Source organism: Halyomorpha halys, unplaced genomic scaffold (genome assembly GCF_000696795.3).
Source record: "Halyomorpha halys isolate HHAL.00 unplaced genomic scaffold, Hhal_1.1 Scaffold40.1, whole genome shotgun sequence".
In the NCBI taxonomy this organism is placed as follows: domain Eukaryota; kingdom Metazoa; phylum Arthropoda; class Insecta; order Hemiptera; family Pentatomidae; genus Halyomorpha; species Halyomorpha halys.
In genome coordinates this window covers 430,403-443,633 of record NW_027106400.1, presented here as the reverse complement: position 1 = coordinate 443,633, position 13,231 = coordinate 430,403, and the positions used below count along the sequence as shown (strand labels likewise).

Genomic DNA, 13,231 nt, shown 5'->3' with positions numbered 1-13,231 from the left:
ATATAACATTTAACACAACATCATGAATACCCCTACTGTCGTATTAGGTTTTCATTGCCATCATGTCATATCATTGACAGGGCATGGAGCATAAATGTCAAGATACTGTCACATCTTATCAACTATAATGGAGATAGAGAGGGAATGCTTTGATTTTATGTTTCAGTAATTGGTGATTGTAATGTCCATTTTTTTAAACTATCATCAGGTTAATAGGTTTATTGTCACCGTGTATTCTGTTTACACGGTTGCAGTACTGTTCCACTTCATATGACAGCAGTACAGCGACAGAAAATTGTAACTGTGTAGACCAGCCGAGAGTACATACGATATTGTTTACTGTGACATAATTAAGAGATCCCCTCACGCATCTTTCACTGGCTTTTAATACCAGTGACGCGGTTGAGAGAGAAGTTCCGGGATCTCCGGAGCCCTGCTCCTTCTATAGTTAGGGGGAAGAGCTCGGGTTCATGTACTAATATAAATATTGTAAATAGGAATGATGTTATTTTACATTATGTTAAATTTTATTTTTTCTCTATTCATTTATATTATTATTTATGTTTTTCTATTTTTTAATTTGTTATCATTTCCTTTATATATTTGTAAATATGGTGTAAATGAGCTCTATGATTCATATTACCATTGCTTATAAATGTTAGGCAAAATTTAATATTGCACAATAAAAATAAAGAAATAAAATTAATCTATCAGTACATAAATAGATAAAAAAATTATACTATAATTGTTTCCTATAATATTTGAATTTACTGTCATTCCGATTGAACCTCTAGAAATCCCTTTAAAAGGCTCGAATCTTGCTAATATATGTATGAAATATCGATTAATAAAATTTTCCCATTATATCGATACTAAATCATATTTAATTTTCCCAGGTTATAGTGTAATACTGATGCGCCAGTGACCGACGGCCCATATCCAAATCGGGACCTTTATATATCGATTATGGTGGATATCGAATCCCGATGGAGGGTTCTTCCGATTGATTGATACCGGGAGGGATGAGGATGAGGGGAGGGGTTGGCAGAAAATTGGCTATCATCATTTAATTTCTTTATCTTTCTCCCCCCGCCCTCTATTTTTCAGTTCGTTTAACCCTGGATATTGCCTATTCGGATTTTTTCCTCCAGTGAGTTAAGCGAAATTATTCGCTCGCCCTTCGGGCTGAAATATATTGCCTTTATTATTTTTTTTTCCAAATTTTCTTTTTTATTAAAAAAAAAATATCAGAAAATTATTATTAGTAATTATGAAGAAGATCGTCACAAGAAAACAAAAAAAAATAGTTAACAACTATTTATTTGGCAACGTTTCGCCCCACTCTGTAGAGCTTCAACAGAGCTAAAAAGATGAAAAACAACTAGTAATATTTTGATATAATGAAATAAAATACAAAAAGGTAAATTAAGGCAGAGTTAAAATCTTTACTCGTTTATTATTATTATTATTTAAATAAATAATTTAATTTTATCCATTTTAGTCTCAAAACCTTTTATTTTCTTTACAAGTCCCAGACTATAATGGATAAAATTACATTATTTCTTTAAATAACATTAACCAGTCTCAAGAAATTATTTAAGATTATAGATAAAATTATTATTATTATTAATTTTATTTGTATTTATGCTTTCTCGACCTTTATATAATCTTAACTTCTTTATTTTCCGTTTTTTAGTTTGTTAAATTTTGTTTTCTGATTTCTACTCTGATATTACGTCTCCTTTTCATTTTCATTTTTAACCTAATGGCTTGCGTTATTTTTTTTATATTCTTATCCTTGTGTATTTTATATTTATGCTATTTTATTTCTTCTTTCCTTTCATTTTTATATTATTTTTTTAAAACTTATATTTACATAATTTTAACCCTACCATAATTCATCTTTTTTTTATCTTAATATTCTACTATGTCAAAAAATATTTTTAGTTTTTTTTTGTATCTATTTAGCCCTGATGAAGCTCTACGCATCGGGGCGAAACGTCCGCAAATAAATAGTTGTTAAATTTTTTTGTATTTTCTTGTGAGCGCACCCCTGACTATGTTCTTCATAATTTTAATCAATACGGTCAATTATTTATACATAATTAGTAATATTTTATTTATGGGCTAGTAGGATAATCCTATTTGCTGTATTTAATTAAATTAATAAATATAGTATAAATATAAAAAATAAAAGGTAAGCTGATTTTATAATATATAAGAAGATGGTCAGGGTTGCGGTCAAAAGTGAAACAAAAATAGTTTACAACTATTTATTTTCCGACGTTTCGCCCCACTTTGTTCAACTGATTCATTTGAGCAGCCCTGATGAAGCCCTGCAAGGTGGAGTGAAACGTCGGAAAATAAATAGTTGTAAACTATTTTTGTTTCTCTTTCGATCGCAACCCTGACCATCTTCTTATATATCAATTTTTACGGTCAACTATATATACATATATACAATATGATTTTATAATACTATTCATACCCTCGCACATATATCACAGGCACACTCACAGAGAAATATTGCGAAGAGAAGACCGAATCATTTATTCGTAACTGTTTAATATCGATCCTTGGGGACCTTGGCACGAACCGATATTATCTTCGATTCAGACCAATCGATTCTCTGCTCTGTACGATACATAAAAGTGATGGATACATTTCCGTTTTACTTGTATCAAGGTAACGTCCATCTATTTGGGGTTTAGTTGCTCATATTTTTAGTTTTGATGATATATATTATTGCTTAACTTAAGATAGTGGCGCAACTTAAAAAAAAAAGTTTATACTTTTTCTATTATACATATGGCCGTTGTCTATGGTTTTTCTTTCTCTTTTGGGATCCCTTACAGACTGTATCGTTTAAATAGTAACCACAGTCTACATTAATTTCTACAGCTGCGTCTACACATTTGCGAAACTATGGCAAGGGGTGTTTGGATCTGCTAATACAGAGCTTGTCCAAATTTCTGACGACAAAAACTGACCGGTTCGGTTTTGGTCACAAAGGAGCTTGCAAGCATCCTACCTTTTGTGCTTAGTAGGCATAGTTTGAGATCTCCTTACAGATGGACATTTTTAATCTCTGTTTTTGTATCCATTAATGGTAAATTAACTTGGTTATCAACTATTAATTTCATTTTATAATTTTATGTATTTTAATTTACTGTGAATAAATTCCTTAGCATCTTTTTTAAAACAAATAGACATTTATAAAATCTTTATATGCTGTAGTAGTTAAATAAAAAAAAAAACTCAAATGAAAGTTGAACGATTAATCTTGAGATCGGATTTTGTGTAATGAAAAAACAAAATCTTGATAGACCCGAAATGTCTTGACTTGTTTATAAAAACACCCAAATTCTGCAAAAGTGAACGTTAATGTTTAATTTACGTAATTAATGTATATAATAGAATGTTGATTGTGAATCGGATAGACAATAGATTTAAAACGTGTAACTCAACGACTCAACTGCGCGGTGGCACTGTGGTAAGGCACGATTCTCCTAACTCCAAGGTCCGGGTTCGAATCCGACTAGATAGAAAATTGTTTTCTGTTACACTGGAGCCCCCCTGGGATCCACCCAGCCTCATAACTTGGGTACTCTTAATTAGGTAAAAGTCTGGCGATCGAGCCTGATTCTCACCAACTTACCTACTTGCATAACCGTTGGTCTAGAAACAGTACTTACATAGTACTGCACCCTCAACTATGGGTTGTAGCGGTAAAGATTTTAGTTGTTACTCCACGAAATAATATGAGTAATATCATGGGAATCCTGTATAAACTCAGAATACTTTTTCTAACACCCCCTATGGTATAGAGGGATTTCAATCAGTCTTTTCGCAGATTATGTTAATTACCATATCAAACCAGGGTTTGTTGATCCTGCTTGAGGTTATATCTTATACAAAATGTTTTAAAAAAAAATGAATTTTTTTTTTAAATTTTGTTACTATAAAATCAAAGCAACGATATATGTATTTGTAAGAGCATATGCGCTGAAAAAAATCCAAGCTACCTAAATTACGAATTCGCTACGAGCCTTACATAGAGATGCGTCAAGCAGTCGGAGACGTACGGCGTAACTTGTAGAATCTTGACGCGTTGCAAAACGCTCACCTTGTCCATGTTCACCTGCTCCTGCTTTCACTTTGCTGATTGCGATTCAGCCTCGCGTCCAACTCCTTTTCAAGGAGATAACAGGTTCTCGTGTCCTGGGGAGCTAATTTATCGAGAAGTCTGTCCGGGTTGTTAGCGCTCTTCGTGCTATTTCTGGAACTTTCTTGTCGGAGAGTTAATAAGAAGTTTAAAAGGTAGATTCTTGAGTCCTTATAGACTAAATGTATATACTTTTTTCTGTTATAAAATTCGAGTTGTATTGGATTTTAAATGTTCGAGAATTAGTGAGAAAAAATGTATAGATTTTTCCTTATTTTTAGGTAATTAATTAACCATTCAGCGTTCAGCCGATTCAGATGACAAGGATGGAGAATATATGGTTGGCTAAGAAGTGATTTTTCCCAACTGTGCGTGCACCAAAATTATCATTACTACTAAATAAACGGATTGACTGCGTATTTAAATACGTAGGTATCTGTAATCGTTGTCATGACAACTCCATCCAGTGGAAAAAAATTCACTAAATTTTATTGGGTTTACATTGAAAATATTTATTATAGGAGTTGGGTTAAGAAATTGTTTTCAAATCTTTTTAATATTGAGGTTATTAAATTCTCGATCTACACCTTTGCCACTTGTCTGTAATCCGAGAGTTGTACAAATGATTGGTTAACAAAAGAAGGAACAAACATCTGTATCCAGACACTTGTATGTTATTTTAATTTTTTTCGGCTATTACATTCCATTTTCATATGAAAGAGAACTTAGATATCAAAAAAAGTAGGTTATATGTTATGAAAATTCATATAAATAGCACTATATAACCTATAAATTAAACCTTCGTTCTAGAATTTATATAAGAAACTTATTAATTTAAATTTCTAGCTATATGATATCTTTATAAATATAGATTTGTGCTATGTTAAATCGAAAATGCACTGCTAAATTAACATTTGGAACAATGGATTTACTCCGAATCTTTAAAATATACAGTCTTAAACTAAAGTGAATCTGGAAATTATAGAAATTCTTTAATTATTTAAAACTCGGAGAACACTAGCGCTCTTTGCTTTGTGTCCAAAAACCGGCACTCGATGGGTCGTCCAAACATTATTTGAATTTTGAAGGATTTTGTAGAATTTCAGAGTTGCAGATTGGTTTTAGTAAAACTTAAAACGAGAGTTAGTTTGTTGCAGATATTGCTTGCAGCAAGATCTCTCCTTGTTTATTGTAGAAACGAAAAATAAGCATGTTTTTTTCCCAGTGATTCTTTTTACTTTAAAATAGTTCCCCACTCGTAATGGTATATTGATTTTTTTATTTTCACTCGCCTCCATGGGGTTTTTAAAAATACTCAATAACATTTTGACTATTCTCCATTGAATTGAGTTTTTTAACAGGTATAAAGTTGTCGTTTTAAAGATACGAAGTAACCCTCGATTCACCCCATTAAGTGTTTAACATGTTAAATGGTAAAACTCATGTTAAATGGAGAAATAATTCCTTCTTTTACCATGTTAAAACGATATAACATATAATACGGTTCAGAATCTGTTACTAGGTCTGTTAAATGGAGAATGACGTCACGCAACTGACCAGATGAGATCGTCACCATTTATTTCGTTTTGAGTTACTTGCTCATAGTTTGTGTGTTGATTGTGTTAGTATTATTTTGTATGTTTTTATAACTGATAAAGCAATGGATGACAATAATAATTTAATGACAGTTGATAATTAGCTCATACTTAATTATCTTCCACACACCCGAGATCAACAACGCACTACGTGGCCATACTTTCACACAACTTCTACTTTAGGCATATTTTAATGAATTACTTTAATCAAAATTAATAAAAACTTAGAAGTAAGCGATAACAAAAGGTTTTGGAAAGAAAGGTTATAAAATGAGTTGCTCAGTAAATCCGCTAAGCGCTCCTCTGCATTAACATGACTTTAAATATGGTTGCACACAATCCTATACTTATAACGTTTAACATAGTTACTAACTCGTTGGTACGCCTAAATCAAATTGTGTACTGTAAATTGTTCTGATTAGGTTTATATCATCAAATATTAATATGACATATTAAGTTTTGTATTGCATTTTAATTATTACTTAATATATACGTTTAATTAATTTTGGAGTTTTTTCTTGTTATACTACCCATTAAATTGCTCTTATTAAAGAACCATAATAGTTTTATATCTATTTACCATGAGTTTTCCTTCCTATTTAGGATCATGAATACCCCTATTATTTTATTTCATTAATTCCATAATTTCAAATTATTTATTGTTAAAATTTCGAAAACTTCTTCATCTTGTGCTAAAAGACAATAACCCGATGACTAAGGATTACAAGAGCCTTTGTGGTAGTGCACCGTTGTAGCGTGGTCTCCTGTACAATCGATTACTGTTCAGAAAGACAATGTTTTTCGATTAATCGAACCGTCGCCAGAGGGCTCGTTCCTGAACGAGCTATTCCGTTCTTGCTCCAGTTGCAGCGATCATTACCTCGTAATGGCAGGTTGGAAATGAGGGCGTCAGTGCCACCAACTCAAGATAGTACTCAATCTCGTGTAGTACACCAGCAGTATATAATTCTCTCTTAATTATTGTATAATAGGGCAATCAAATTGATTACATCACCTGCAATTATCAATTAACTGGCGAGACAATTAATTATGCCATAGTAATATTGATAATTGTAAATGAAATGTAGCGTAATTGTTATTAGAAATGTCTTACCCTTTAAAAGTTTATTATTGTTTTCACTTACCAACGCATAACATAGATTAGTTTCGTTATCATGAAAAATTTAAAGATTTTTCAACGAAAATACACGTTTTAATGCTTTATAAGTCTAAACAAAGAATCAGTGTGTGTTTTAACTCTAACTCATCTAAGAAATGAATGGGATAAAATTTCGTATTTACAAGGGGTATTGATGATCTTTAGTTTAACATGTTAAAGCGTGTTAAATAGAAAAGGATATGATAAATGGAGAAATATATCCTTCTTTTACCATTTTAAAACGATATAGCATATAAAATTTAGTATTGTTTTGGGCGTTTTTAAATAAGACACTCAGTAGCCAAACTTTCATATAACTACCACTTTTCACTCACTTTAGGCATGTAATAAATTACTTTAATCAAAACTTTATGGTTTTAATGGGCGTTGATGACTTCGGTTTTACACCTTTTAGTCCTAATAAACAACAACAAGTTTTCGAAGGAAAGGTTACTAAACCAGTTGCTCAGAAAATCTACTTGAAGCTCTCATGCTTTTAACATGACTTTATATAGGGCTGCTTACAATCCTATACTTAAAATATTTAACATAGTAAATCATTTTACATTTAACACAAATCATGTATACCCGTATAGTAGATAGAGGCATGAGGTGTGTCAACATCGAAACACTTATTATCATCGATTTTTCACTTTTTTTATATCACAGATTATATTAATGTATAATTAAATAGTCTTTAATCTCAGCTAGGTCTGTCTCTTCATGAAGGGTATTTATGATGTGTTAAATGTTATAAGTATAGGATTGTGAGCAGCTCTATTTAAAGTCCATGTTATATGTTTAATACAGAAGAGCTCCTAGCGGATTTTCTTGGGAACTTTATAACCTTTCCTTCCAGAATTACATTACTTTTATCTATTACATTATTAGAGTTAAAAAAAAAATAAATAAACCAAACTCGAACTACGAGCAAAAAACCTATCAAAATGGTTTGAAGCTCTGCTGATCTGTTGCTTGACGTCATCTTCCATGTAGCATACCTATTAACTGACTCTAAGCCATGTTAAATGTTATATCGTTTTAACATGCTAAAAGAAGAAAAATTCTATGATGCGCACACCACATTAAATTTTTTTTTAAATTCGCTTCTATACTACCTCTTTATTTATCATTCAAATGTTCTATGTATTATCGTAATTCATATGAATTGACAATTTAAATATTCAGCTTAGTGCCATCCGTATTTTATTGCTGAAAGTTAAAGAAATTTTGTTAATTTTTAGATCTTATTACAAATTTGGTATTATAATACAAATGTTCGTTCTGAATTCAATTTCATCTGTACATTTTCTGAACTTTTTTTGTTTTTTATAGAATAAATATGTATTATACAATATTTAAATGTATAATAGTTTATATTCTGGGACTAGGTCCTTTTCGGACGATTATAAGGTAATTTAATACATAGAAAAAAAAATTAAAAAACTGACTAACTAAATACATAAAAAACGAAAAGTTAGTTCCAATTATCTGTTCTATTATAATATTGGATTTGATTGGTGAAGCAAAGGTAGTTAAATGGAAGGATTTTATACGAGGAAAGGGTTGGTACATGACGAAAGTTTGAGGAAATGGAGTTCCAGTGATATGATGCTCAGGTAAAAATTGATTTATCAAACTCAGCAGTTCGGTGAGGTAAAGGATAGATAGCAGAAAAACGGAACCTCATATTAAGGGATTGGACTGATACTTTGAATTGTAGGTTTTCTATAATAAAAGAGGGGCGTTGAGTACTAATTACTTGGAATATAAAGGAAGCTAGGAAATACTGGCATCGGAAGGATGGATAGAGCCACTTCAGCTCGGTGTAATACTGGCTTATGTGCGTATCTCTGCTGATCCCGAAAATAAATCCTACTGCGCAATTCATAAGGCGTTTAAGTTTAGATTCGAGATTACCTGAGAGTCCACCATATACCAGGCAGCCATACTCAAAGTGGAGGAAACTAAGAGTTGGCGGGTTTTAAGTGGAAGGAAATAACGGATTTAGTATTTTTTTTTTTTGGGAGATACCTCCATATACAATACAACTTTCTTTATACAAATTACATTTTACATTGTTACTCTATTGTACATTTTGGTAAAACAAACCTAAGGGAACAAAAAAAAAACAAAACATTGAATTAAAATAAAATGCCCAACATTAGTGTATGTTTGGTTCTTTTGTTTTTATATCAACGGGTTCTGAACTTTGTGTCATTATACTTAGCACATTTTGGATTTATCCAGTTTTTTATTTGAAGGGATTATTATGTTTTGTTACGGTTTAAGTTCATTAAGGTTTTTAAGGACATAAAAACAACCCTCAAAATATTATTATATAGTTATTCATTTTGAAAGAAGATAGTTAAGACCGTATTAAGTAGATTGTTGGAGGATAGTCCGGGGGGCGGTCAATAAAGGTACCAAAATAGTAAGGTTAGGTTTGATATAATTAGTTTTCTTTTAATATTTTGATGCCTTTGTTGATCGCAACCCAGACTATCTTCCTACAACCTAGATATAGTTATTTTATGTTGCAGGCAGCAAAATGGATTTCCAGTTGTTATAAGATTTGCAACATTGTAGAATCTTCGAAGCTCAGTTTTAAACATTTAGATATTTGTTTCCGTTATTGTATTTACGAAAATTTACGGCGAAAAAGGAAAAAATTGGGCTAAAATCTCGATTTGCTAATTTTTAATTTAAGTATGGTGCAGTTAAAAGGAAGGCGTTGTGTGTTATGTGTGGTTGGCTCATTCCTTCATTTGTTACAATTTTTCAGAATACCGATCAACTTTGATTGTTCAAAGTATTCAATGAGATCCCTTGATTATTTTGAGACAGTGTGAGCTCATAATACTGAGTTGAATCTGTCCGTCTGTTGCTTTGTAACCATTTTTGGTCGAACTCATCGTTTCAGTAATTTCCCGTGACTGCTTGAAGCAATTTAAGTTCAAAATATTCAATTTTATTGACGAGTTTTGCTTTTGTACGACTCATGAATTAAATTTATTTTTTATTTATTCTTTTCAATTATAAAATTTGTATTAAAAACAATAATAATGAAACTTTACTCATTACCTAACTTGTGGATTTTAATTATTTTTTTATGGTTGGGTGGATTGGAAGAATTGAAATATTGATGTGACATTGCCTTGTCCCATCCTGCGACATGCCGTTCCACCGCTGATGGAACTATATCGCCGGGACCGCGGCCATCTTGGGGACGGGGCCAGCTGGCGAAGTGGGCCACTGGTGGGGGCGGGTCGTTGCCCCCGTGACGTCACTCCAATGACGCAACCCGCATTATTGCGTCACTGGGGCCTCAGGTACGTGTTTGGCTACCACCTGTTATAGTGTGTGTGTACCTCGTCAGGTGAACGCTAAGGTAATTGTTTGTACACCAAGTCAGGGAGATCCTCGAATCTCCTCCTGAATAACCAAATAAACAAATCATTAAGAAAAAAATTAAACAGAGTATTCCCCTTTTTTATTTCTAGAGCCCAGTGGAAAAATTCAGTTATTTCACCCCAATTTTTGATTAATTTAATGAAATCTTTGTTTAATTACTAGTCAAAATTGATGTGTCTGTCAAGTATAGTTTAGCCTGTTAATAAAATGGCGGCTGTTTCAAAACGTTAAAAAATTTTTAATTCGGAGCTCCATATCGTTTAAACTACATTCAACACTAGAAAACCTAATAAAACATCATTTAAATTAAAGTAAATTTGCTAAAAGTTGAGCGTTAGTTGAGCTGTTTACGTTCAATTGTTCCCGATGTACAGTTTTTTAAAGCAACATTTCACAATATATTAAATATAAATGGATTTGTAGATATTACTAGATTTCTCCACAAGAATAGGCCTAATACTTACTAATTATTTTTTTTCTTATTATTAAATGTTTTATAAAGACTTTTATTGGAATAATCATTAAATTATTATAAACATCATTTTTTAAACTTTCTAATTTCATCAATATTTGCTTATAACGAGTATTGGTTTAAGTGAGACGACGTTACAAACGCTCAAGGATATAATAGCACTAAACATAATTAGGGAATCTTTCCTTCCCTTCCCACCTATAATATCCCATGATAAGAACCAGAATTTAATAAAGTCCCGGAAAAAACCGGCGCCACTGCAGACTTGAACTTACAATGGTGAAGTCTGAAAACAAGGCTACTAACGACCTTCAAACATCACTATTTATATACATCATACAACCAATCCTGCGAGTTCAGCCTATACACAATTTTACCTAAGTTTCGCACGTTTAGAAGTCAGTAAGTACTAAGTTACCTACGGACGGCACATAAAGGCTTGTTTATAGGGTAACAGTTTCCTATCATGGTAGTGTATTTTTTATTTATTGACAGTAACTTCAATCTTAACTAATCTTTGAGACCAATATATCAAACTGACCATTAAATTTATCCCATCGTCCTCCAATCGCCATTAAAATTTACAAAGCTAAAAAGATAAATAGAATCAATTTCAAGTTCAAAAATGAAATATAAAGATAAGCTTATATAATCTTTACTGGATAAAACGCAATTACAGTTGACAAGATGCCTCTTGCACACAACTACAATAGGTGCTATCAACCTATCACCGTGTAAACGAGTCTATTAACTTGTGCTGCAACTCTTCTATCCATTGTTATCATAAAGTTAGAACATTCATCTATTTTTTCTCAATCAATCTTGACCAGTACACGGTTAACACATAGAACTAAACTCGACTCGTTAAGTTGTTAGGTATATATAGCATAGATGTTTTGTAGAATACAGCCGGTGGATGCAGTAGCAAAAACACCATTCCAAGCTGAATGTTACTGGTGGAAGTTAGATGGCTTGATGCCAAATTGATATTGTCTCAATCTTTATCGACTATAACCATAACAGCTTCTATTCGGAAACATGTTTTTGCAATACAGTTTCATGCACGATTCTATATTATTTCGGTAATATAAAGTATATTTATCTGTGAAGAAAATAGAGTAGTTACTTCGTTATTTGCTCAATCCCTAGCGCCTTAATCATGAGATCTTGACATCTTGTCCATTTTATTAATTTTTTTTTTCAATTATCAGAATAAACCATAAATATTTTAGGACTCCAGCAGTCAATTTTTTTAAGAGAGAGGCACATACTAATAATACACAAGTTAAACTTTGGAATATTACATGTCATATCAATTTTCATTAACAAAAAATTATCAAAATCGGTAATCATCAGGTATTACGAAAACTTTGATTGATGTGATCTTATTGGTTAATCTACTTTGGCCCAGTTAGTTTTATATACTATACATTCTTCTTAAAGTTTCAATATTTATATGAAACTTTATGAAAATAAAAGAGAGGGAGGGGGAGGAGGAGGAGGAGGAGAGAGAGAGAGAGAGAGAGAGAGAGAGAGAGAGAGAGAGAGAGAGATTTAAAAAATCACATAGATGCAAAGATTCAACAATTTTTACAAAGTTTAAAAAATGTATTTTTTTTTTTTTTTACGGATGAATATATAGCTTTTATATCACCTTTTTGTATGTTTTCCTTTTATTTTTGTGCTTTTTACAAATCAGAAAAAAAAAAAAACCTTAGCTCCAAAACCAAATGGTTGGTTCTTAGAAGAAAAAAAATAAATAGAAAAAACCTTTTCAGATAAAAGGAAAAAACAAAACGCTAGCAGTACTCAAAGGTTCGTTGACCGAGTACTTTTATGTCGGATAGATACCGAGAGCAATTCGAGGTTAGTACAACATAAAAAAAATATATATTAGAATATAAAATCTAAATTTAAATTTGTAAGTATGTATTTACCAGATCTATAAGATATGTATTTATTAGGTTAGAGTAACATGAATTTAAATGTTGATATATACATATGTATATATAGTTGACCGTAAAAATTTAAATATAAGATGGTCAGGGTTGCGGTCAAAAACTATTTGTTCTTTTTTTGACCGCCCTGACCATTTTCTTATATTTAAATGTTGATAGCTCGATTTCCATATTTTTCTATAATAATCATTTCTTTTAAATATAAATTTTTAAAAAAGTTTTTTTTTTTTTATCCCGATGTATAGTTTTCGGTGGATCAAATTTCAATTTATGTCCTGTTTGTCTAAAATGTATAGTGAGAGCAGTTTTGTGAGGTTTATTGGGGTTATCTATTACAGAGGAACAACTATACTTGTATTGACATATCCTTCTTTTGAGATACTTTCCTAAAGTACCAATAGGCACCAACAAAAGGGGTATTCATGATGTTGTGTTAAATGTTAAATGTTATAACTATAAGATTGTGAG

General features: G+C 31.6%; 1 protein-coding gene across 7 annotated transcripts in view; it reads left to right on the top strand.

The window, feature by feature from the left end:
• spen (split ends) overlaps nt 1-13,231 on the top strand; it is a 415,150-nt gene that overhangs the window by 323,927 nt on the left and 77,992 nt on the right. The gene's annotated exons all lie outside the window — the stretch shown is intronic.